The sequence below is a fragment of the Peromyscus maniculatus genome, chromosome 6 (assembly GCF_049852395.1).
Source record: "Peromyscus maniculatus bairdii isolate BWxNUB_F1_BW_parent chromosome 6, HU_Pman_BW_mat_3.1, whole genome shotgun sequence".
NCBI classification, from domain to species: Eukaryota; Metazoa; Chordata; class Mammalia; order Rodentia; family Cricetidae; genus Peromyscus; species Peromyscus maniculatus.
The window spans coordinates 79,239,896-79,266,483 of record NC_134857.1 but is presented as its reverse complement, the minus strand read 5'-3'; the positions used below and the strand labels follow the sequence as shown (position 1 = coordinate 79,266,483).

At 41.4% G+C, this 26,588-nt stretch overlaps 1 protein-coding gene and 2 long non-coding RNA genes across 3 annotated transcripts in view; 1 reads left to right on the top strand and 2 right to left on the bottom strand.

Annotated features, from left to right (window-relative positions):
• LOC143273929 (uncharacterized) overlaps positions 1-9,593 on the bottom strand; it is a 44,753-nt gene extending 35,160 nt beyond the window's left edge. Inside the window, exons 1-2 of the long non-coding RNA XR_013052264.1 lie at positions 9,075-9,593; positions 7,727-7,906 (exon numbers count right to left, since the gene is read on the bottom strand). This is a non-coding gene — a long non-coding RNA (uncharacterized LOC143273929). The remainder of the gene's footprint in view (positions 1-7,726; positions 7,907-9,074) is intronic.
• Positions 1-26,588, top strand: part of LOC143273932 (2-Hydroxyacid oxidase 2-like) — a 393,436-nt gene that overhangs the window by 273,648 nt on the left and 93,200 nt on the right. The window lies entirely within an intron of this gene.
• LOC143273928 (uncharacterized) overlaps positions 18,111-26,588 on the bottom strand; it is a 29,019-nt gene continuing 20,541 nt past the window's right edge. The window contains exon 4 of the long non-coding RNA XR_013052263.1: positions 18,111-25,533. This is a non-coding gene — a long non-coding RNA (uncharacterized LOC143273928). The remainder of the gene's footprint in view (positions 25,534-26,588) is intronic.

Genomic DNA, 26,588 nt, shown 5'->3' with positions numbered 1-26,588 from the left:
AGCTCCTCCCCTTGTATTAAGGCTGGGCAAGGCAACCCAGTAGGAGGAATAGGTTCCTGAAAGCCAGCCAAAGCATTAGGGACAGGCCCTGCTCCCTCCACTAGGAGTCCCAAATAGGAACTGGCCATCTCCTGTAATCAGATTGGTAATTACCCCAGTTGTCATCAGACAGCCTTCATCCAGTGACTGATGGAAACAGATTCAGAGATCCGTAGACAAGCATTGGGCTGAGCTCTGGGAATCCTGTTGAAGAGAGGGAGGAAGGATTGTACGAACTAGGGGTTGTCAGTTTATCATGAAGAAACCCACATAAACAACTAACAACTAACCTCAGCCCATAGGAGCTCACAGACTCTGGACTGACACCCAAGGAGCCTGTATGGGACCAACCTAGGCCCTGTACACATGTGCGACAGTTACATAACTTGATCCACTTGTGGGACTTCTTAACTTTTTAATTTCAATGATCACCCCACTTTTACCCTGAATGCTGTTGAATTTCACAGCTTGTACTGAACATCATTTTGCCACCTTTGTTGTCACTGGTGTTGTGTGGCTAGCCCTAATCCAATATAGTGCATTTCTGTGTCTGCTAGATTCTGCTGTTGCTGGGATGGTGGCGAATTCTTCCCTCTGTGGCCCTTCAACCTTAGCTGAAGGCTTCGAATGACACTCTCAGGGAAAACCGTTCAGGGGGGAAAATCATAGCACAGAAGAAAGAAAGAAAGAAAGAAAGAAAGAAAGAAAGAAAGAAAGAAAGAAAGAAAGAAAGAAAGAAAGAAAGAAAGAAAGAAAAAACACAAAAAGCAAGACAGCACAACTCTTCCAAAGTAGAACCCTTTAATGACCAATTCAAAAATACAGAAATGGGCAAAATTCTAGATGAGGAATTCCAAAGATTACTTGCTAAAATAATCCGTGACTTTGAAGCAGAGAATTGAAATATGAAAGTCCATTCAGGATCTGGAGAAGAAAGTCAGCAATATAGGTTAGGAAGTCACTGACATACCTGGGAAAGTCAGCAAGGAGGTTGATGCTATGGGAAAACCTAGCAATGGTAGGAAAAAAAAACCTCAGTGAATCAAAACAAGCAGAAAAAAGGATAATCATGGACAATTTCAAGGAAACATTTTATCCAGACATTAATAAAGAAAAGAGGTGATTATAAGTATAACTTTTAAGAAGTCTGGAATCTGATCAAAAGACAAAAATTCAGAATTCATGTGGTAGAAGAAGGAGCTGAGATAAAAATTAAATACACAGACAATCTATTCAATGAAGTATAGCAGAAATAGTACCAACTCTAGATGCATTCAGAAAACCCCAAACACACCATGGTTAAATGCCAAAAGTACAAAAAAAGAAAAGAAGAGAAGGAGGAGGAGGGGGAGGGGGAGAAGAAGAAGAAGGAGGAGGAGGAGGAGGAGGAGGAGGAGGAGGAGGAGGAGAAGGAGAAGGAGGAGGAGGAGGAGGAGGAGGAGGAGGAGGAGGAGGAGGAGGAGGAGGAGGAGGAGAAGGAGAAGGAGAAGGAGAAGGAGAAGGAGAAGGAGAAGGAGAAGGAGAAGGAGAAGGAGAAGGAGAAGGAGAAGGAGAAGGAGAAGGAGAAGGAGAAGGAGAAGGAGAAGGAGAAGGAGAAGGAGAAGGAGAAGGAGAAGGAGAAGGAGAAGGAGAAGGAGAAGGAGAAGGAGAAGGAGAAGGAGAAGGAGAAGAAGAAGAAGAAGAAGAAGAAGAAGAAGAAGAAGAAGAAGAAGAAGAAGAAGAAGAAGAAGAAGAAATAACATAAGCAGACATATGGTACATCCCTATAATACCCACACTTGGGGAACTAAGGCAGGAGGATTGCTGCTAGTTTGAGACCAACATGAAAAAAGTGAGATGCTATCTGAAAAAACTAAAATAAAAGCTATAAGTGAAAAAGCCCAACTCACAAAGACAAATGATTCAGACTAACATTAAACCTCTCATAGAATTAAAATGCCAGGAAAGCATGGAATGTTACTGTTATGCCCAAATCACAGGGACCCCCAAAAGACCACCATGGAGACCAAATCCCATATGTAAGAGCAAAGAGCCTTGTGCAGCAAATGCTTTTCCCTGCTGGGCCATCTCCCCAGCCTCCACTATGCCTCTGGTCCATCTCCCCAGCCTCCACTATGCCTCTGGTCCATCTCCCCAGCCTCCACTATGCCTCTGGGCCATCTCTCCAGCCTCCACTATGCCTGCTGTGCCATCTCACCTCCACTACATATTTTAAAAGACAACAGTCCACCAAGAAGATACAACTAATGAAACGCAAGTGGACTGAACATTGGCACTGTCAACTTCAGGAAACAAATACCAACTGAAACAAGATTATATACTGATATATCTGCATATTATATCTCGGGGTCCTGCCAAGTCCCGGCAGTCCTGCAGCCCACTTATAAAATAAACACACAGATGCTTATATTATTTAAACCATTTGGCCTAATGGCTCAGGCTTCTTGCTATCTAGTTCTTATATCTTAAATTAACCCATTTCTATTAATCTATACCTTGCCACGTGGCTCATGTCTTGTCGGTAACTTACATCTTGCTGCTCATTGTGGAGGCTGGCAGCATCTCTTAACTCGGCCTTCTTCCAGCTAGCATTCTCCTCTCTCCTTGTCCCACCCATACTATCCTTCCTGCCTGGCTACTGGCCAATCATTGTTTTTTTTTTTTTTTTTGAGACAGGGTTTCTCTGTGTTGTTTTGGTGCCTGTCCTGGATCTCACTCTGCAGACCAGGCTGCAGCATTTTTATTTATCAGTCAATCATAGCAAGAGCAGATGAGTGAATATGTTACTGTAATCAAGATATTGGTCATACAGACTAAAGTTCAACACAGAAATTTTAGAGTTAATTATCATGGTAAGTCAAAGAGATTCATCACACATTATAGTTCATTACATTCAACAGATGTGGAACACACATTCCTCTTAGTGACCATGGAGCTTTCTCTAAAATAGATCACATTTGAGGCTATAAAGCAAGACTTAAAAATTATTTAGATTTATTACTTTTTAATTATTCTTAATTTTGTGTGTGCACGTGTGTGTGTGTGTGTGTGTCTGTGTCTGTGTGTGTGCGTGTGTGTGTGTGTGTGTGTGTGTGTGTGTGTGTGTGTGTGTGTGTGTGTGTGTGTGTGTCTGTGCACATGAGAGCTGGTGTCCATGGAGTCAAGAGGCTTTGGAGCCCCTTGCAACTTCAGTCACAGTTGGTTGTTGATCAGCTGATGTAGGTTCTGGGAACCGAAGCCAGGTTCTCTGGAAGAGCAGTATGCACTCTTAACCACCGAGACAGCTCTCCAGTACCAATAAGTCTTAAAAAAAATCCAAGTGATATCTTGTATCTTATGAGATTATAGTGAAGTAAAACTGGAAATCAAGAATAAAAGAAACCATAGAAGTGCATGTCTACATGGAAATGGAATAATACACCCTTAAATAACTAATGTGACATTTAAGAAATCAGAGAAGAAATTTAAAAATTCATAGAATACAATGGAAATAAAAGTGCAGATTATCAGAATATTTGGAATACAGCAGCAGTAGTTCTAAGAGAGAGGTATATTAATGCTTACACTAAAAAAAGTCAGTGAGATATAAAACACACAGCTTAACAATTCACCTCAAGTCTTAGAAAATAACAAGTTAAACCCCAAAGCATTAGGCAGTGAAAAGACATAAAGATCAGGGCAGAAGTTAATGAAAAAGACTAGAGAACAAAACATAGGATCAAACACAAAGTTGGTTCATTAAAAAGATACACAAGCTTGACAAAGCCCAGAGTAAATGAGAGGGTGTGGGAGGGGTGCTTAGGAGATACTTAGGTCATGAGGGTGCAGCCCACATGGATGGGATTGCTGCCTGTTTTGAGTTTCTTTTCTCATCCCTGCACCAAAATGCCTGACAAAGGCAATTTAAGGAAGGAAGGATTCATTTTTTGTTCACAGTTTAAGGGTACAGTCCACAGTGCTGGGAAAGGCAAGCCCATGCACCAGCGGGCCAGGAAACAGAGGTAAGAGCTGCTGCTTTGTTCACTCTTTCCCATTTTTCAATGTGGGACCCCAGGCCAAAAGATGGCACTGCCTATGTTCAGGATGGATCTTCCCTTTTCAAAAACCCCTTTCTAGAAGTATCTTCATAGACACACCCAGAGGTATGGTGTATACACTCTCCGTGGTGATTCTAAATCAAGTTGACATGATTTACCACCACAGAGTGGTTATAAGAATCAACACAAGGGGCTGATCTCTCTGTCTTTCTGTCTGCCTCTGTCTGTCTGTCTGTCTGTCTGTCTGTCTGTCTTTCTCTCTGTCTCCTCCCTTCCTCCCTTTCTCCCCCCTCCTTTCTTGACCATGTAAGAATAAAGCAAGGAGACAGTTGCTTGCAAGCCAGAACGTGTGCCTTCACTAACTCCGAGGCCATCCTGATCTTGGACTTCCCTGCCTACAAAACGGTGGGAAATCACTGTTGTGGCTTAAGTCACCAAGTCTATGGCACTTCTTATAGCTTCCCCAGCTAAGACACTTGCCTTTACCAGAACTTCAGTCTTATTTATAAAAAAAAAAACAAAAAAAACAAAAACACCTTAAAATAATGAGACAGAAATACAAAATGTCACTTCTAGACTTGCTGAGTCATTTTCTCCATGTGTAAAGTGTAAATGAGGCTGTGGGTGAAGGCTACCCTTCCTTGGGAGGACAGCGGGAGCCCCATTATGACCACTAGAAAATTTGTGTTATGGTTCTAGCAGACAGTCAATGAGCTATTAATCTTAACTTTAAAAAAAAGTGAGAGGAGATGAGAAATGATTAGAGACTTTCACATTATTTTTGTCAGCACAACTATTCTCTATACAAAAATTTTAGGGGGACACCCAGCAGGTACAAGAGAAAAAATGGTATTGAGACAGTGTTAAGGATTTTTCAGGGGCACAGGGAAGGGAGGGAGAACAGATTCCTGAAGTCTCAGCCTCTATAGTCAGCCACAAAATATCTTTGAGAAAACTCTAGAGTTCCATGGTTCAAGGTAGAAGGAACCATCTTGAAGTCCCTTCCTTGCAAACATCTTGTGGATTAATAAAGGCATCAGGAGGACAGACTTCTTAACGGTTCAAAATGGAGTGCTAGCAACCAGGACAAGCCAGCTAGATCTCAGTCTTTAGAGCAAGATAAGCCAAGGAGCATAGAATGCTGTTCCAACAGTAGGAGGGCCCCACACCCCAACTCCAGCCCAAATCATTCTTTAGAAGCAAAAATGTCGCATAAGACCACTAGGTGGCGCCAAGATCCTAGCAAACAGATCAAAGGTCTCTGGAGACACAAGGCTGTCTTGCAGAATGCAGTTCCTTGGTAGGTTAAAAGGAAACGGGATTGGATTGTTTGGAATTTGAGAAAAAATTTTTGAGTTCTTTATGTATTCTAGATATTAATCCCCTGTCAAATGTATAGCTAGCAAAGATTGTCTCCCATTCTGTAGTCTCACTCTAAAACAAATATTGCATGTTTTCTCAAACATGAATCCTAGATTTTATATATAACAGATGAATATATATGTGTATATATATGCATATATATAAAATCATATATATGCCATGAAAATAAAAACAAGACAACTGGAAGAAGGAAAGAATGGAGAGGAAGTGGAGGGCTAGCTGTGAACATGGTCAAAGTATACAATATGCTTGAATGAAATGTCTTTCTAAGACCCACCACTATGCACAATGAACATTTGACAACAAACATTTCTTATTTAAAGAAAAAGGAGAGCATTGTAGAATATTGAGTATCTGTTGGTTTCTGACTCCCCAGAGACCACCTCTCGATTCTACCTAAGCACATCACGAACTTTAGGAGGAGGGAGCCCCCTTTTACTTTGATAGATATGTTACTGATTTGTCTTGATATCCACATCCGCAGTTTTTGGCATGTCAGAATATGGTTTACAGGGATGTTACCTCACAGGAGGAATGTAGGAGAGGACAAGCAATTTTAGATGTTACATTACTAAATGCTACCACCTCAAAGTCATCAATGATAGAGCTCTTATGAACACTTTGCTGAATCAGTTTCCTTTTCTACCTTGTATGTTGACCACAGAATTATTCTATTATACCTAAGCCAAACTCGAACCACTGTCTCATCTTCTTTTTGTCTCTAGTTCTAGTCTGAGGTTGAAGAGACTGAGGCTAATCCTTTTCATGTTGATATGAAAAGTATTTGCAAAGAGCCTACACATTTCCTGGGTGTCCAGTTTTCTAGACCAGAACTTCTTCATTTATCCTAATTATCTGAACCACACTATCATCTTCTCATTGTGATGCTGGGATCATCCTCACAACAACCAACTGATGCAACTGAAGAAAACATTTTTCAGCCAGGCATCGGCAGAAGTATAAAAAACAGCATCTTAATAATCCCATGTTGCTTTGTGTATATATACACATGTATATATGAATTTATGTATATATACATAAATTCAAAAATTCCTCCTAATGATATTCTGCTATAATCATAGATTAGTGTCTTATCCAGTTACCATCAGAGAGGCTTCCTCAAGCAGAAATGGGAACAGATGAAGAGACCCACATCCAGATATTATTCAGAGAGAGAGTCTAAATGGGAGTCTCCATCAAATCCCTCCACTCAGAGCTCAGGGAATCCCATGGAAGAGGAGGCAGAAAGAGCCAGAGGAGATGGAGGACATGAGGTGAACACAGCCCTCTGAATCAACTAAGTAAGGTACATAGAAGTTCACAGAGAGAGAAACAGCAAGTGCAGGGCCTGCATGGGTCTGCACCAGGTCCTGTATATATAAATCATAGCTATTAGCTTAGTAATTTTCATGGGCCTCTTGACTGTGAAAACGAGTGGGTCTCTGACCTGTGTGCCTGCTCTTGGGACTCTTTTCCTCCTGTTGGGCTGCTGTGTCAAACTTCAATATGATAGTTTTTGTTTCATCTTATTGTATTTTATTTTGTCATGTTTGGTTGTTATCTCTTGGAAACCTGTTCTTTTCTAATAAGAGGCAGAAAGGGAGTGGATCTGGAGGGGAGGTGGGAGAAACTGGGAGGAGTGGAGGGAGGGGACACTATACTCAGGATATATTGTATTCTCAAAGAATCTATTTTCAATAAAAAGGAAAAAAATGAAAACAAAAAACCCCCAAAAATTCTTATTCTATTATTATTTGATACATTTCTCAAGTAAATATTAAGAAGCTAGCGGGCGAGAACCTGTTCCGGCCTGTTGGTAGGTGACTCAGAAGCTCTTTCAATATTAAACTCTCCAGGAACAAGAGAAGTACATTAAATAGTTAGGATGTTATTGCTTAGATGGCACATTCCAATGGGCCTTGCAGATTCTCTTACCCTTGTCTGTCTCCCAGGCCTTGAGTTACCCACTCCACTGTTGGGACAGCCAGCCCTGATCTCACAAGAGGTGTGGACAGAGCTTCCTTTGGGGTTACTCAAAGGGTCAAGTTACAGAACCCAGAAGTACTGGGGAGTTACTTCCGGTGGGGGGGGGGAGCACAGAACTGTTACAGATTGGCTACAGAGGGTGGAAGGGGCCCCAAAGATCAGTTCCCTCACTGCCCTTCTGTTCGATGGTCTGTTCTGCAGTGATTAACTCTATAGCCCCGTGCAACCAATGACGCCCTTCATCAGAAAACGCCCTTCAGTAATGAGAACGTGGAGTTTACCAGCCAGGGTTTCCTGTCTCACTCCTCATCCTGGCATTGCGGCACTCCATCGGAAGAATTGCAGTCTTTCTAGGAGCTCTGTTAATACGGAAGCTCTCTTGTTCTGCTGGCTCTCTCCTGCCTCTCATTTCCTCTCCTTTTTTGGTAAATAAGTTGTTTCTCGCTGCCCTGGAGACATAACTTTGAAAGATAGACAGAAACACATTTTAAAGGACTAACATTTCCCTGCCTAAGAAGGCAGAAATCTCACTTCTAAGGGGTCTTAGAGTATGGACTTTTCAATGGGCATGAGCAGAATGTCTGTGGGATTAAGTCATAGTTTGGAGTCATTTTTAAATGGGTATTGCTTTTCTGAACTGCGAAAGGTAAGGGAAAGGCAGATACATGGAATGGTTTTCCCTTTTGGTACTTGGGGAATATTTTTCTGTCTTTCTGTGGTGAAAACACACACCAAGACCTTATTACTGTGAATAGTAAGTACAACTCAAAATGCACCAAGGCCGCATGCTTCCTGTAGGAAATGTTGAACACACTCTGTCAGGAGATCTTCTGCAGGGCTCACCAATTTTCACACAATTACTTCTCACTATGATCCAAGAGGTGGATGCCACGCTGCTTCCAGATGAGAAATTCCTGTCTCAAATTACCCAGGAAATGTCCGCAGTCATACAGCCTGCTGAGGAAGCAAAGCTAATTTCTCCTGACCACAGACTGCTCGCCTCCTGCCCCAACACTTAAGCACACTCTCACGTAGTCTTCCAGTCTGGGTGACTGGTGACTGCCGCTCTCAGTTTGTGGGTGAAGACTGTAAATACTGCCAGGAAATGAAACAACACAGGATGGGCCCTGCTCATGTCTCTGGGCTCAGTATGCCCCACTCCCACCCACAACCATACTGACCTCTGCTTTGCTCTTCAGACAAATTGTTGGAAGGAAGAGAAAAGGGGGGAGATTTTTCTCTTCTATTGGACCCTGGAAACCCCCAAAGAGAGACATGGGAGACCAGGCAGATGGCCTGGACACTTTTTCTTTCTATCAGGTCTAGCCTCAATATCTGTCACATATATCTTCATCTAAAATTTAGCATGCCACCTCACATTTCACCTGGACATTACCAGTCACTTGCTTGCTCATATTTCAACAGCAAAGGAGGAGCATACTTGACATTTTTGGACCCCAAAACATTCCCAGGCAACTATTTTTGCCATTGGTTCCACTGCATTTGGACCAGAAACGTGAACATTTGCATCTGCCTCTCCAACGTGAGCCTTCAAAGCTTCTCTGTGCATTTTCCTTTTCTTCCTGTCACTCCTCCACAGCCTCCCTGCCACATGCCAGTGAGATGTACCTGGTCTCTCCCTGCTCTGCATCCTCAGATCAGCCTGAGGCCTATGCCTACTGCCTTGCAGACAGCACCACTCCCAGTTAAACCAGCATCAGCAACAGCACCGAGCAGTGATGACTTCCCTCTTCCAGCCTCTTTTCCAGCAGGAGTCCTGGTTTCTCTCTTCTCTTTCATCGGTCTTCCCAATGCCTCATACGCTCTTTCTCAATTAAAAACCTACAGAACAGAAAGAAATCAGGTTCACCACAACACAGTCATTTTATTCATTGATTTTTATACTACACATTTCCATGATCTCTTCTTTGTGGGACATAAAAAACAAAGCAGTCAGTCTGGGGCTGATATCCCATGCCCAAGAACAACTCTCAAGTCAGGGGTAAGCAATTGGGCAAGGTCTCAGTTTTGGGCTGACTTCTGGCAATTAGTATGTTTTGCAGGCAGTATGTACCCATCTTAGTCATGGTTTCTATTGTTGTAATGAAACAGCATGACCATAAAACAATTTTTGGGGAAAAGGGTCTATTCAGCTTATATTTCTGTATTGCTGTTCATCACTGAAGGAAGTCAGAACAGAGACTCTAACAGGGCAGGAACCTGGAAAGCAGAAGCTGATGCAGAAGCCATGGAGAGGGGCTGCTTACTGGCTTGGTTCCTTTCTTATAGAAGCCAGGACCAGCAGCCCAGGGATGGCACCACCCACCATGGGCTGGGCCCTCTTCCATTGATCACTAATTGGGAAAATGTCTTACAGCTGGATCTTATGGAGGCATTTCCTCAACTGAGCCTCCTTTCTCTCTGATGACTCTAGCATGTGTCAAGTTGACACACAAAACCAGCCAATACAGTACCCCACAGTAACACATCCAGACTTCACCTGTGGTCACCAGGAGTGAAAAATACTTTACCTAATCTATGTAGGGAATCTGAAATCACCCAGCTGAGCCCAGTTGTCCTGAGAAGATCATGAGCTAGCAATGCCATCATCATTTTAGCTACTAAGGTCGGGGTAATTTGTTACACCAGAGTAAATAAATTCTGTTGACTAGATAACGAAAGCTTCTGGTTCAGTGGGGGAATATAGGCATTAAACAAGACAGTTAAGTAACAGTAAAATGAGGTGTGTGTTCGAAGTTCTTTGGAGTAAAGCAGATGACGCCACAAGAGCTTAGTGTAGGAATTAACTGGTTCCAAGATAGAAGTGTAGCAGGAAGAGGCAAGGGTATGTGCAATGCAAGGAAGAGAACAGGGCATCTAGAAGGAACCTGCTGGACTTTAGGGCAACCTCACCCTAATCACAGGAAGCACCAAGATGAGAGGATGGTAGGAGTGCTTAGAACATGGGAATTTACCGTAACCATAGCATACAGGCTTTAGAGCAGTGGTCCTCAACCTTCCTAACGCCGTGACCATTTAATACAATTTCTCATGCTGTGGTGACCCCTGCAACCGTAACATTATTTTGTGTCTACTTTATAACTATAATTTTGCTACGGTTATGAATCGTGTTGTAAATATCTGATATGCAGGAATCTGATATTCGACCCATAGGTTGAGAAGCCTTGCTTTAGAAGCTCATGAGCCTGAAAGCAAAATCAGTTCTGTAGTACTCAGTTTCACCTCATTTATGGTGTGAATATGTGACAAGTCCAGAGAACTGTTCAGGTAGATGAATGGGGGCATAAAAAATCTTTAAGTGGGTGGAGCTCCCCATCTCAACTCCTGGCTGGCTTGGAGCATGTGGTGCCTCAGCTCTTGGCTCTAGAAGCTTTTGTCCCCAGACTTGGCTGCCTCCAACTAAGCTAATGAGAGACCAGAACTGATGGTTTCCACATGAGCTGCTTGTGAGCAGCTTTTGGCACAGCCTGGTACAGCTCATCTCCAGTTAGGGGAACTGCTGGTCAGTCCACCCCAATATCCCACCAAAGATGCCTGTTGTCTCAGGAAATCCCATGTCCTGGGTCAAGGCCATTAAATGCCCCAGAATATCTCCCAGGGAGTTGTTCTAAAAACCAACCAGAAGGAAGAAGTAGATACGAAATCAAAGAGTGGAAAATTTGGGCAGGAAGCTTTAAATAAGATGCAGCTTGGAAAACACATTTGGCAGAGAAAATAACGTATCACTATCAACCCCTTCACCCTCCCCTGCCAGATATGTAAATATAATGAAGTGTAGACACTTAGTCAGATCAATGCCAAGCAGAGAGAGCTTCGATGCCAGCCCCCTCCAAAGTCCATGGGAGAACCTCTTTATATGCTTATGTAAATGTGTGTAGGTAAGCAATGTTTTGAATTCTTTTTGTCAATTGAGATGCCCCCCCCCAGACACATTTTATAAACTTCACATTCCCCCTAAGCAGGCTGAAATGGGAATCAGCAACTATCCTGAGGCTTCTCTATTAAGTACAGCCTTGCTTCCCGACTCTTGAGACGGAAGAATCCTTTCAGCCTGAATATAATGAACTTAGGCTCATCATTTTAAGTCATGATGTAAAGCTGTGGACAAATCTGAGACTATAAGAGACTATGTCCTGGCACAGACACCACTGCATCCTGTGACTCTAAAACTGTCTTTAGTAAAATTGTGGACTCCAGGAAATATGTCCTTGATGTGGGATGTCCTTCGGTACATTGCAGAATGTTGTTGCTTTTATTGGTTGATAAATAAAACTGTTTGGTCTATGGCTCAGGCTTATTGCTAGCTGGTCTTTATTTATTAACCAATGGGAGCAGAATATATTCACAGCATACAGAAATACCACCCCACAGCACATCCCCTTTTCTGTCTAATCATGTAGCAAAATACAGATTAATAGAAATAGGTTAATTTAAGATGTAAGAGTAGCTTCCTAGTTCATGTTGCTCATTATCCTTCAGCAGCAATATGGCAGACTCCCACCATCTCTCATGGGCTGCAGTAGAAAGAGGCTTTTCCCAGCCACTGCCTGCAGGCTTGAGACACAGCTGCAGGCTTAAGAACACAGCTACACACTACTTCCCAGAACTGGGAAGGTAAATGTGACTGGTTGGTACCTGCACTATTTTGAAAAGCTGAGCAAGGAGGAGCCAGCAGCCAAAGCCATCGCTTTCGTAGCCACATAGCTTAGCAGTTTAAAAACTCTCTTGGTGAAAAAAAAAAAAAAAAAAAAAAAGAATAAAGACATACGATGAGGATAGATTCAGATGGAAAAAAAACCCTCTAAATGGGTTACAAGATGTTTAAAAATATATGTAGGCTTGAAAGAAAAAAGGTAAAGGGTAGAGAAAGTCCTTAAAAAAGAAATAAAATTTTAAAAAATCCATGTAAAGATGGATAATAAACAGAGAGTCTGGATACTACATATTATTGTATTGCATTTGAGAGTTTTAACTGCAGAGAGACATTTGATTGTGGGAGCTGCTAAGTTAAATCAACATACACATATTAAAGGCATCCTGACTTCAAAATTTGGGTCTAAGGATATGTTGCTCTAGAAAAGAGGTTCTGCTTTTGTTTCCACAGAAGATGAGAAGCTGTGGATTCCTTCCAGGTTAATATAGTTCCATCAAGGAAGACCCCCTGAGGGGTCTCCAGTGGAAGTCATGGCCCAGATGACCCAATATCTAGAACAGCTTCAAGGCAACAGGCTGAGATGATACAGCCTCACAGACTACTCCAGTCAGGACTTGACCATAATCCTAAATTTTCTCAGGATCCCCATAGGATTGCCAGTGCCCTGAATCAGCAGGAAGTAGTATGAAAAGCTACACCCTTATTTCCAAAATATTGTTTATAAATGTTTGTTTTTATTTAAAGGGGGTTGCTTATAAATGCAATCTCTAAAAAAAGGGGGATATGATATAGAAACAATAAAAAAGATAGATTATTGATTCTACCTTGATAAAAAAACAACTGTTAATCTCAAAATTTATATTGATATGGATTTGGTTTATTAATACAAATTTAAGCAAATTTAAGGTCACTTTTGTTGTACTATATGTATATTTCTACTCTTGTTTAAGGTATTATGTTTATGCAGCTCATTTAAAAATGTAATATATAGCTAAAATACAAATCAATAGTCATCTATAATAGTCAAACTTGTAGTCATGTTAATTAGGTTTTCTAGATATGCAGAGATATATTTCAGATAGGTAGGTAATCTTCAAACACTTCAAAGACCTACAGAATATGGCATTTAAAATATGTTTTAAGAACGTAGACTTTTCTAGATAGTGAGACACATCTGCTCCTGGTGGCACCAATTACTACAAAGAGGATAATAGGCTTGAAGAAACTCATTATGGCGTTTGTTTACAATGTGGAAAGGGTAGCCATTTGGTCAAGAAACTGCTCTTGCCTGGACTGCTTGATAAACTAGACATACAGGACCCATAAGAAGGTGACCAATGAAGTTGGCCAAAACACGGTGAGATGGTTCTTCAGGTTCCTGCTTCACAGAAGAAACTGCCAGACATTCTGCAGGACACAGAGAAAAGCAACTGATGGACTTTGCCAGCAGGCAGAACAATCCTTCAAATTTCATGTCTCACTGAAAAGTATGCCAGGTATTCTTGGCCTGTAGGCTGAAGATGGATGCCCCAGTGTTACAGAAGAACTATGGGTGACTATCCAGGCAGCCAGATGTCTCTGTCATTTCTAGAATTTTAGAAGTTGCTTAAAATGCACTTCCTGTTTAGTCAGATAATATTATATCCTTCTGGGGTCTTTGATGGAGTTGAAGACTAGATAGTTGTAATTATAGTTTTCCTTAATTATGATAAAAGATAAATTAGATATAAAACTTTAGACTCACAAAGATATAATAGATGACAGAATATTTTCATTAGTTTTGCCAAGTAAAAATAGACCAAATATTATAACTATAATTCTTGCTTGATACCTGTTTTATTATATGTAATTTTAGAATTTTGAAGTTAAACCTTCCTTTTTAATTAGACAGAAAAGGATAAATGATGTAGGATGTCCTTCTGTACACTGTGAATATGGGTTGCTTATTGGTTGATGAATAAAGCTGCTTTGGCCTATGGCAGGGCAGAATATAGCTAGGTGGGAAAGCCAAATTGAATACAGGGAGAAAGAAGAGTGGAGTCAAGGGAAATGCCATCCAGCCACCAAGAAACAAGATGCCAGCAGACAGGTAATGCTATGGCCACATGGCAAAATATAGATTAATAGAAATGGGTTAATTTGAGATGTAAAAGCTAGCTAGCAATAAGTCTGACCTATAGACCAAACAGTTTGTAATTAACATTAAGCCTCTGAGTGATTATTTTATAAGCTGCTGTGGGATGAGTGGGACACAGAAAAGTTTCCAGCTACACATCCTAACACAACCATGCTGTTCCAGTTTTCATTACACCAAATTTTGCCAGGTGGATTCTACTTATGCCAAAGCATATACAGAGGACATTGCCAAAGGTATCTTTTTTAAAAAAATGAAATTCACTTAATTTCAATTTATCTTAAATTTATTTGCATTTTCATAAAAGTATAAGAAACAACAGAAATATATGCTATGCATTTCACCTAGTTTTTCCCACTGGTAACAGAGCAAAACATGAAGTTGGTATTGACGCAATCTACCCACTGAATTGTCTTTTCATGTTTATGTATGAAAAAAGAGACTTCAGGTGCTCATGCAATTTAGTTAAAACTGATTAACAATAGGTTAACAGTTGGGAGAGTGTGACAGATAAAATTATTTTTATTATTTTTGTTTATTCTTGAAAATTTCATACACGTATACAATGAAATACGATAATATTCACCTCCCAATTTACCTTCCAAATCTCCCAACATGTTCCCCCATCTAATTTCATGTTCTTTAAATAATTTTAATAACCCACTAAGTCCATTTAGTGCTGATTATATGCACATGAGTGGATGTGGACCACAGGCTCAAAGAAGAGTGAGTCTGTCTCCCATAGTAGCTGTCAACTACCAGTAGTTCCTCAGTAGGACTGGGGCCTGGGTAGAACTTTCCCTGTCCTGGAATTTTGGATTGTTTGATCTTGTGAGGGTCTTATACAGGTGAGCACACCTGCTGTGAGTTTGTGAGTATGAGAGCCACACTATGTCTAGCAGACAACATTCCACAGCATTCCTCCACCCTCTGGCTTTTACAGTCTTTTTGAATTTTTTCTATGATGTTCCTTGAGCTTTTGTTGGGGTAAGGGATGCTGCTAAAGATGTCCCATTTAGGGCTGAGTAGTTAGTTAGTCTCCCCAAATGTATCTTTTCATGGGTGTATTTTCATATTACCGGGATACAATGCCTTAACTTTAAAGAATTATATCCTACTAGCAGATTTAATTTCAGAACTGGCGAGGAAGGGTATGGTGGATGCCACATAAAACTGTGGTAGGCTGTTGTATCAAGAGTGACTTCTATTAAGACTTGGAGAGCCTGGCACATAGGAATGGGGGAGGTGTGTTGGGGGGAAGGTTGGGAGATGGGAGGAGGGAGGACAAGGGAATCTGTGGTTGGTATATAAAATGAATAGAAAAATCTCTTAATAAAAAATATTAAAAAAAAAGACTTGGAGTGGCTTTACCCAAAGCCATGAGGTAAAAGTTCAAAATGACATTTTTGAAATATATGCTGTTTCAATTCCACACAGAAAAGTATTTTCATCTTTTTCTTACTAAGTGAACTTGACTGTGTAGGAAAGAGCAAGGTGATTAACCAATGGCTCTGTGACATTTTACATCTGCTATGTGTCCCATAAAGTTGTTATGTGACACTATCCCTGGAGAAACTGAAAAAATGTGTACTCCATCCAGTTAGGGAAGTGATAACAGACTAAATTAAGCAGACCACCAAAACCCAGTTTGGTGAACCATAAGTTTTAATTGGGGTTACTTACAGAAGTATGGGCAAATTGTTTCCCACAGGAGCAGAAATGACTCAAATACAGTTGCATCGTCAAAGCTACAGCATGAGTGACATCCCATGGAAGATGGAAACCTGGAGTATAGTGCACAGCCTCCAGGCAGCCCAACAGGTTGGAAAGTGCCTGCTTCAGGCATTCAGTTAGTCTGAGCTTCTTGCAGGCAACTCAGCTGGTCTGAGACATTTTGAGATAGCTCAGCTTGTCAGAGAGTATTTCTCAACACTGGTTACTGCCTATAAATGCTTGGGGAGGGAGAGGTCTAGTGAACCCTGTCAGTTTCATGGTTTTCCTGAAGTTAGTGAGTTGTTAATTTTATGAGTTTAACAAATGTCCCTGCAGGACGAAATGTTTCATCTCCCCTTGTAATATCCTGTTGCTCCACCTCTGTTCTACTTTGCTTTCTACAGATGTGATAAAATACCATGACCAAAAGCAACTTGAGAAGAAAAAGGGTTGTTTTAGCTCACAACTTAAGAGTTCACCATGAAGGGAAGTCGATGTGTTACAGCTATGTGGGGAAAGTCTTCCCCAATGGCGATGTTGTAGCTCTGAGGGAAAGGCACCCTGACAGATGGGAGCCAAGGAAAACCACAGAGTCACACTGCACAGCAAACTTCATACAAGAGATTGATTGGGAGAGACACAAGAAGGTGGCTGCCTCTGCTCAGGTGAGAAGCAGCAGGGAAGTGAGCAAGAGACAGGCTTACACACTATTCCCTGGGAGAGGAGTTTTCCAGAGTGGGGATTGGTAAGATTTCAAGCCAAATCCAGGATTTGTGGGATTCCACGCTCAGGGATTGGTGGAATTTTGAGCTCAGGGATTGATTTTTTTTTTCCTGTGCTCAGGGATTGGTGGGTTTGGGTAGGTTTTCAGATCCTGAAGTGGGCTTAGACCATTTGTCCTACAGAAGTCAGGACAGTACCTCAAGCAGGGCAGGAGCACAGAGTCAGGAGCTGAGGCAGAGGCCATGGAGGATGCTTCTTACTGGCTTGCTCCCCATGGCTTGCTCAACTTGTTTTTTTATACAAGTCAGGACTATCTTCTCTAGTATGACACCACACACACACACACACACACACACACACAGACACACACACACACACTTAAAAGGCCAAGTACAGGAACATGCATCATAAAACCCAGTACTCCTACAGTGAGACAGGAGACAGAGAGAGAAGAATCCCTGGAAACTCACAGGCCAGACTGTAGTGAGTAGCTTCCAGCTTTGACCTAGAAGTGCTACCCCATTGAGGCTTCCAGTAACTGTCACACCTACCTATGGCCTGCCCCTGAGGCAGGGCCAACACGGGAGCCCTTAAGACCTGAGATCCTAATGTGCGTGCTCTTGGTTCCTGGTAATCCTGGATGTTGGATGGTAGACTGAGCAGAGTTCTCCAGAGAACACTGCTGAACTGCACTTTACCTCTCCTGGATCCTGTAACCTATCCCTTTACTAAATACTTCCACCAATACCAGATAGCCTGGAGTACGCAATGACAAATACCATGGAAAGTGAGGAACAACACTGGATATTGTTCTCTGACTCTCATACCTCCACACACATGCTGTGATACATACACCTCTGAGCCTCTGAGATTTAAAAAGAAGGTCTATGCCCATGTGACATCTGTGAGTCTTGTCTTGGGTTTGTTCTCTAGTGTATTCTGGGCTATCAACTGCAGAGGAAACCTCATTCTGACTTCGTCCCACGTTTTTATCAAGTTCTGCTTCTTTCCTCATCTAACACCCACACCTCCCCATCCCCCCTTTTTTGTGGTCCATTTGGGTTGTTTTTCAAGGTCCCAGCTCTGTATCCCAACTGTTCCTCTTAAGAGTGGCCCATCCAGGGAATGTTGGCTGTCTCTCTGCAACATGATTTACAGCCCCACCTAATCATATCCCAATCCCACAGGGGTCCTCCTTGGTTAGACTCAAACAATGGGCACCACATGCTCAAGGATCCTGGAGAATTGGGGAGTACGAGATTCAATTACTTAAAATGAATCCAAATTAAATGTTAAGAGCACCTCAGGGTTGTGGTCAAACAAGTGAAAATGTCAAAGGTGAGAAACAATATGAAGTGTATCCACCCATTTCTCCATTTGTCTCCTGTAACTGTAGTCAAATGAAGATTTATTCTGCCATGAGACAAATAGGAAGGCACTTGATTTCCAAATGAACTGGACTCTAAATGAAGAGAGCCTTTCTGCACCCCAGGACTGGCCGTCTTGTGGGGTTCACATCCCCTGTAAGAGCCATCAGCAGTAAATACAAAAGGGTTGAATACTGGCTGCCTTCCCAAGCCCTGCATTCCTTTTGTATTTGGGTGGGTCTCACTTAGTTGGCACAAGTGTGAAGGCATCTGTTGGTTCCCCACATTCTGGCTTGGGCTGAAACTGATTTATTCCAAAATCTGTTATGTATTTAGGGTGTGTCATGCTCCGTAGGGCTTCAGTGCTATTCTAGTAACTTGTACAATTAATTACGTTTTATATGCGGGCTATTAGGGCTTGAGCTGGCGTGACAAGTGTACATAGGGCAGATGGTGTGGAATCACTCACCCAATAGTTCACGCTGGTGTAGTGTGCTGAAGTCTGTAAAGCACTGGCCTCTTAGATCTGTACAACAATTCCCCTGAGGTAGGTAGTGGAGTGAAAAAGATCACTACTCTCATTACATGAAGGATAACTTAAAACTCAGAGAGGCAAAAAAGTGGCAGAGTTATAACTTGACTCCAAATTCCCCTTAAGAATTGCCAGGCAACTTTAACCATGCAACTGTAGCTCTTGGGACTCTTTGGTTGTTTTGTTTAAAATTCTCTGACATTAGCATGCATTTAATTTTTATGCAAGATATTTATTGGTATATAATGGACACACAATGAACTGCACATATGTAAGTAAATAGGTTGATAAATTTTGACATATGTATATATGCATGAAATCAACACTGCAATTAAAATAATGAACAAATCCATCACTCCCAAAATTTCTTTCAGCCGTTCTGTGGTGTGGCTTCCTTTTCTTTCCTCCATTACTATGTAGTAGTTGTATCACACTGACAATTAACCATTTCAGTAAGCAACAGGAGAATAGGTAATAAATAAACTGTGACCAATCCACAATCAGACTACTGCTTCATAATTAAAACTAATCAATAATTGATATATGCTACATTTTTGACTCTTACACTTGAATGAAAGAAGACAAATACATTTTTTAAAGAGTGCAAGCTTCATGATTTCATTTAAAAAATTCTAAGAAATTGAACTAATAATTAATAGAATGAAAATTATATACTGTAAAATAAGGAAATAAACAACTAGACATTACTACAAACATACCTGTTAAACTATTCTATTGCTGTGAAGAGACACCATGATAAAGGAAACTTATAGAAGAAAATCATTTAATTAGGGGCTTGCTTGTAGTTTCATTCAAACCACTGCATTCCAATCCCCAGCCTCCATATTGCAGTAGCATTCAGTCCAATTTCAAATGTCCCCATAGTCCTTCACAGTCTCTGGGGTTGGGTTATTGTTGATGTTTCTTAGTTTAGCTTTCTGGTTTGACCTTTATTGAATAGATGTTTAGATCTTTGCTGTTTCTCCAAGTTGTCAGCTTGTGGACCAGCTTGATGATGGTTGGGGTTCAGTTTTGGATCCTCTTTGCTTGCTGTTGCAAATGAGGTGTTAGAAGTGGTTTCAGCTCAGCAAAGGATAGGTGTAACATCTGAGTAGCACTGGATAGTTTTAGGTCAGCTAGACACAAGCTAGGGTCCCTAAAAGGAGGGACCCTCAATTGAGAAAATGTCTCCGTGAGATCCAGCTGTAAGGCATTTTCTTAATTAGTAATTGATGAGGGAGGGTCCAGCCCACTGTGGGTAGTTCCACCCCTGGTCTGGTGGTCCTGGGGTCTATAAGAAATCAGGCTGAGCAAGCCATGAAGAGCAAGCCAATAATAAGCAGCACTCTTTCGTGGCTTCTGCATTAGCTTCTGCCTCCAGATTCTTGCCCTGCTTGAGTTCCTGTCCTGACTTTCTTCAGTGATGGACTATGGTTCAGAAGTGTCAGCCAAATAAGCCCTTTCCTTATCAACATGCTTTTGGTCATGGTGTTCCACTGTAGCAATAGAAACCCTAACCAAGACACGAGACAATGGAGCAAACTGTCTGTTGATTAATTATTCTTACCAAGATTCTTCAGAAGTCTGTGGAGGTTTCTCTCTGGGTTCTACACATTGTTCTTGGATAGCAGGGGTTTGGATGACAGTGTGAATAAGTGGTGCTTCAAGGGTGCGGGGCATGGACCATCACAGTATTTGTAGGTAGAAGTGTGTGGGGTAGAGGCCAGGCTGGGGGTTCCTTATCTGGAATCATGTGAGATGATGCCATGCAGTCCTAGGGCATCTTGATATATAGCATCGTGGACTCACTCTGGGGGTTTCTAACTGTGATCATGGTCACAGGATGCCACCAAGTGGTCTCTGGACTGAGTTGTCAGTGGTGTAGTAGGTATGGAGGAGGTAAAATGGGTTTGAGTATTCCTATGGGGGGGTGTTCTTGGTCACAGAATTCCACTTTATCTTGGGGTGCTAGGGTTTTGGATTCCATGTGGTCCTGGAGCATCACAGTAGGTGGAGTAGCTCACAGGCAGATGGGTGGGTTGCATCTGGTTGTCCATACTTGGGGTTCTAGGTCTGACTCCATGTGGTTCTTGAGTAGTAGTATCTTTATCTACTCTTAAAGAGTCCTGAATTGCCTGCCTAGAGAATGGTCCCACCATAGTGGGCAGATCTTCCTCCTCAGTTAACTAACCTAATCAAGACAATCCCCCATAGACATGCCCACAGGCTAAATTGTTGTAAACATCATTGAGACTCTTTCACCAGAGGATCCTAGGTTGTATAAACCTTTACAAAGACAAAGGTCTTCAATTCTCCTGGTCAATAGGCAGGCATGAAATCATTGCCTCATGTATTAGGTGCACACTGAACACTATATAAACCTCTCAAACTACATTTCAAAACGTCTTTACTACATGACATTCCCAACATCCCAGTTACAGTTCCTACCCATCCTTGCCAACTCTAGACATGATCAGTTTTAAAATTCTAGCCAGTTTAATAGGTATGTTTATAGTAATGTTTCACTGTCTGTTTATTATACATTATTTAAGTTTCATTCTATCAATTACTACTGATATTTAGTACCTTTTCATGTCTGTATTTTTATTTGTGTGCATGTGTGTGTGTGTGTGTGGGGGGTGTAGTTGGGTAATACTGATGATTATATTTCTCCTCCAGTAGTGTGCAGAGTACCTCCCAGTGCCATGGGTGCTAGCCAGTAGGGGTGAAGCTTCTCGTTCAAAACCAGCTTACTTCCCTGTGTTCAATGACATAAGTAAGTATTGTCTTCAGCAGTGGAGCCTTATCATCCGATTGTGGAAAGCAAGCAGTGGACTTGACAGTAGGCTGTGATATTTGGGGCTTTACATGGGGACCCTTTGGCCAACAACTTAACAAGGTGCAACCCATTCCTGTTACTGGAGGTTTTAGTTGGTGACATGATGTCTAGTTAGGACCTTGTCTCCCCTGTCATTTGGTGGTTCCATTTAGATATGTATATAATTTCCTTTCACATATGTGAAAATGTATATATACATATATACCTATACATATTATCCTTTAACATATGCATATATTTTAGGAAGCTTCTACAGTAGTGAGTTCATGTGTTGTTGTTTTTTTAAATGCCTTTCAGTGTTAGTTGTCCCTCTCCATATTCCTTGCTCTACCCTTCTCTCCCATCCTCCTCCCTATTCAAACCTCCTATTCTAGTTCCTCCTTTGTCTCCCCATAACATTGTATTTCCTTTTCCTTGGGAAGCCATCGTCTCTCCCCCTGTTCCCTTACTAGGTACGAACCTCTGTGGTTGTATGCATTGTAGCATGCGTATCGAAGACCTAAAAGCTAATATTCACATATAAAAGAAAACATACAATATCTTTCTTTTGGCAGCTGGGTTATCTCACTCAGCATGATGTTTTGTAGCTCCTTTTATTTAAGTTGCAAATTTAGTAATTTCGTTTTCTTTTTTTAACATAGTTTTTCTTTATTGGTTCTTTGGGAATTTCACATCATGCACCCGAATCGCACTCATTTTCCAGCTCTTCTTTGTCCACCCTCCACCCCTGTAACCTCCCCAGGGCCCAAAAGAAAATAAAAAAGCAAAAGAAAAATTGTGATCTACTTGTACCACTCAGCTCCTCCACCTTTCCCACCCCTCCATCACATGTTCGCTGGTTGTTGTAGTGGCCTCAGAACCTGTGGTGTGTCATGTAGTGTACTCATTTGCCCAAACAGCCTTACTTACAAATGTTCATTCCAATGAGTCATTGGTCTGGTTCAAGGCCTCTGGCTTCTGCTTTACCATCAATACTGGACTCTCACTGAGACTCATCTCAGATACCCTGCGATTGCCCAGAGTCATGGAGATCCTGTGGCTATGATTCCGTAGGACTGGCCCCTTCATGCCCACTAGCAGCTCATAGATGGGGTAGATGTCTAGGCCAGCTCAAGACTCTGGATCTGGGCCTGAGTGGCAGCTGAGTTGGTCAGCCAGTGTATCTACTGGCTCTCCTCCCACTCGCTGTGAAGGTCATGGTCAACTCTTCTGTACCCATGTCATTGGGGCCAGTTCTCCCACACCCACAGCACTGCCTATGATGCTGCATGGTGGCTGACAAGGAGTGGAGCCAGCTCTCCCATGGCTGGTGACGGGCAGGACCAGTTCAGCACAGCACTATGACATCAATGGCTTCAGGTGGCAGCCCAGACCACAGACATCATGTGGGATTTGATGGTTACATGGGCCTTCGACATCAACACTGACTCCATCTATGAAGGACCATAGATCCACACATAGCCCCCAGCAGCAGCATGGGTCCAGATGTCACCATGGCTTCAGGTGGCAGTATAAGCCACTCAGATCAGTATAGCCCCTAGCAGCAGCATGGCCCTTGGACATCAACATGGCTTCAGGTGGCAGCCCAGACCACAGACATCAGAATGGTCCTTGGTGGCTACATGGCCACAGACATCAACACAGACCCTGGACGAGGTAGGGCCACAGACCCAGACATGGCCCTTGGTGGCAGCCCTGCCCGGACATCATTGTACCACATTTTCATTATCCATTATTCAGTTGATGGGCATCTAGGCTGTTCCCAGTTTCTTGCTATTATGAATAGAGCAGAAATGAACACTGATAAGCAAGTATCTCTGTAGTATGAAGTAGAATTTTTGGAGAATATGCACAAGAATAATGTAGCTGGATCCTGAGGGACCACCACACTGATTTCCATAGTGGCTGTACCAGTTTGTACTCCTACCAGCAATGAATAAGTATTCCCCTTTTCTGGCATTCTTGTCAGCATGTATTGTCATTTTTAAAACTGATCTTGATTATTTTGACTGGGGCAAGATGAAACCTCAAAGTAGTTTTAACTTCCAGTTTACTGTTGGCTAAGAATTTCTTAGATTTCTCAGCCATTTGTGTTGTATCTTTTGAGAACTCTGTTTCATTCTGTAGCCAATTTTTAAAATTGGGTTATTTGTTTTCTAGATGTCCAGGGTTTTTTTTAGTTCCTTATATACTCTATCTATCAGCCCTCTACCACATGTATAGTAGGTAAAGATCTTTTCCCATTCTGTAGGCTGTTGTTTTGCCCAGGTGATGGTGTCCTTTTCCATACAGAAAATTGTCAACTTCACAAAATCCTGTTTATTAATTGTTAATCTCACTGCCCTATAATATCAGTGTCTTTTAATCCATAGTGGTCAGATAGGATTCAGTATGTTATTTCAATTTTCTTTTATCTGTAGACTTGCTTTGTGTCCTAGCGTGTGGTCAATTTTGAAGGAAGTTTTATGAGCCACTGCAAAGCAAAACACATTCTTCAGTATTTTTGTGGAATGTTCTGTAGATGTCTTCTAGGTCCTTTTGATTCATGACATTGGATAACTCCAGCATTTCTCTGTGTAGTTTTTGTCTGGGTTGTGGAAGTCACTCCCTGCCACTATGTTACTGTGTGAGGGTCATTGTGTGAGTTTAGCTGTAGAGGTGTTTCTTTCATGACCCTTGGTGTCCTTCTGTTTGGTGCACAAATGTTTAGAATTGCTACAGCCTCTTGGTAGATTTTTCCTTTGCATAGTTTACAGTGTCCTTACCTATCTCTTCTGATTAGTTTTGGTTTCAAGTGTATTTTGTAAGATATAAAAATAGCTATACCTGCTTACTTCTTGGGTCTATTTGCTGAAATAACTTTTCCAATTCTGTAAAAGGGTAGATCTGAGGTGATATCTATTCTCGATGGTGAGATATGTTTCTTGGATGCAGCAGAAAGCTGGATTCTGCTTTGTAATCTAGTATGTTAGTCTGTACCTTCTTGTTTGGGAATAGAAACCATTAATATTGAAGGTTATTAATGAGCAGGGATTCTTGTTATTTTGTTGTTATGATTTGGTCCCCCACCCAACCACTGTTTCAGTAGAAAGAAATTCTTAAATTTGGCTTTATGATGGTTTTGTTGGCTATGGTAGTTTGTATTGGCATCTCTCAGCACTTTCAAATATCTGTACAGGTTCTTCTGGCTTTCAAAGTCTCCATTGAGAAGTCAGTTATTATTATAATGGACCTGCTTTTATATGTGACTCAATATTTTTCCCCTTCAACTTTTTCTTTGTTCTGTATATTTAGTGATTTGGTTATTATGTGTTGCAGTGAATTTCTTTTCTGCTTCTGTCTATTTGATGTTCTGTATGTTTCTTGTACCTTGATAGACATTTCCTTCTTTATATATTGGGGATATTTTCTTCTATGATTTTGTTTAAAATATTTTCTTTGCATCTGACCTGAGTTTATTCTTCTTTTCCCAAAGCTATTACTCATAGATTTAGTCTTTTTATTATGTCTCAGATGACTTGGATGTTTTGTGCTTTTAAAAAATTATTTAACATTTTCTTTGACTGAGCTATCCATTTCTTCTACTTTATCTTCAAGACTGTATGTCATATCTTGTAATCTGTGAGGCTTACCTCCAAAGTTTTTGTTTGATACACTAAATTTTTCATTTCCAGTTTTATTCCAGTTTAGGTTTTCATTAGTGATTCTCTTTATACTTTCATGTCTCAAAATGTTTTCATTATTTCATGCAACTGTTTGTGTTTTCACAGTTTTCATTAAGGCATTTATTTATAACCTTTTAAAGGTCCTTAAACATATTCATAATTGCAATTTTGAAGTCTTTGCCTTCTTGTATTTCAGCAAAATTGCATTTCTCAGGCCTATTGAAATAGGGTTGCTGGCTTCTTGAAGAGGTAAAATTATCTTAGCTGTTTTTGTTTGTGTTTTTGCAGTAGAGTTTAGGCATCTGGAGTATTTGAGGTGTTTCTTATTGTAGGTATCTGACCTTGTCTTTGTTGGTTAGGTGTTCTGTTCTTTGGTTGCTGTTGTCCACCTCAATCCTAGGCAAATGTGGTGACTGTGAGGTCCCTGGTAGAGAGTGCTTCTGCAGGGGAGACACAAAGAAATGTATATGGGCTAGGAGAAAGGCTGAAATAGACAGTAGGAAAGAGCTAGTGGAACTGGGTTTGCACCTAGAGACAGAGTCCCAAGGGAGTGGAGGTAGTTTGGGAGAAGGGGTTTCTGCAAGAAGGCTGCTGCATCAGTAACAATAATTCTAGGAAGATCAGAATGGAGGACAGAAAGGATCATGAAAATTGTTTAAGCCTTTCCTACCCATTGTGGCCACAGGGGGGTCTCTGGGAGAAAATGTTTCTAAGCCATGGTGGATGGTACAAAGGAATAGAGATGGGCTAGAAAGGAAGGTTGAGAAGGATGATGGAAAATCGCTCAGGGCACCCTGGGTCTTCAGCAAGATACAAGGTCCCCAGGGAATGGAGGAAGGGTGAAGGAGGGGCTCCTGAAGGGTAGGACTAAGAGTAAATCTGTAGAGACAGGAATGAAAGACCAAGTAGTATACCCTGGGTCTGCACCTTCCACCTTATTTCTTGAGATGGAGACTCTTGCTAGACCTCAGCAATTGGCTAAGCTGGCAGGCCAGCCAGCCCTACCAATCCACCTCTCTCCAAATCCACTGTTTTTAATCTAAGTTGTTCTATTATCAATAAAGACTCAGGAGTCAGATATTGGGATGAATATCTGATAGATCAAAGAAGCAGCAGAGACATTATCAGCTGACTCTCCACACTTCCCAGATTGAAGAGACCTTGAAATCTCTAAGTCCCTCCCTATTCCTGACTTCTTTATGGCTAATTCCAGCCAGCTAGTCACTGGCTCTGCCCCTGATTCAAGGTTAATTTTATTAACACAGTCTTGGGGTGTCACAGAATGATCAAATATCCCACAACATTTCCCCCTTTTTGTCTAAATAAAAAGGAAGGTTTTTTAACTCTAACACAGTAAAGCTATATACAACAAGAACAATTATTAAGTAAGAATTACATTCACAATGTCCAGTTGATTTGCATTTGGCAAATTCAGAGAAAACACTCTATTATCTATTGTATCTTTGTGAGTCTGAAGTTTTATACCTAAACCAGT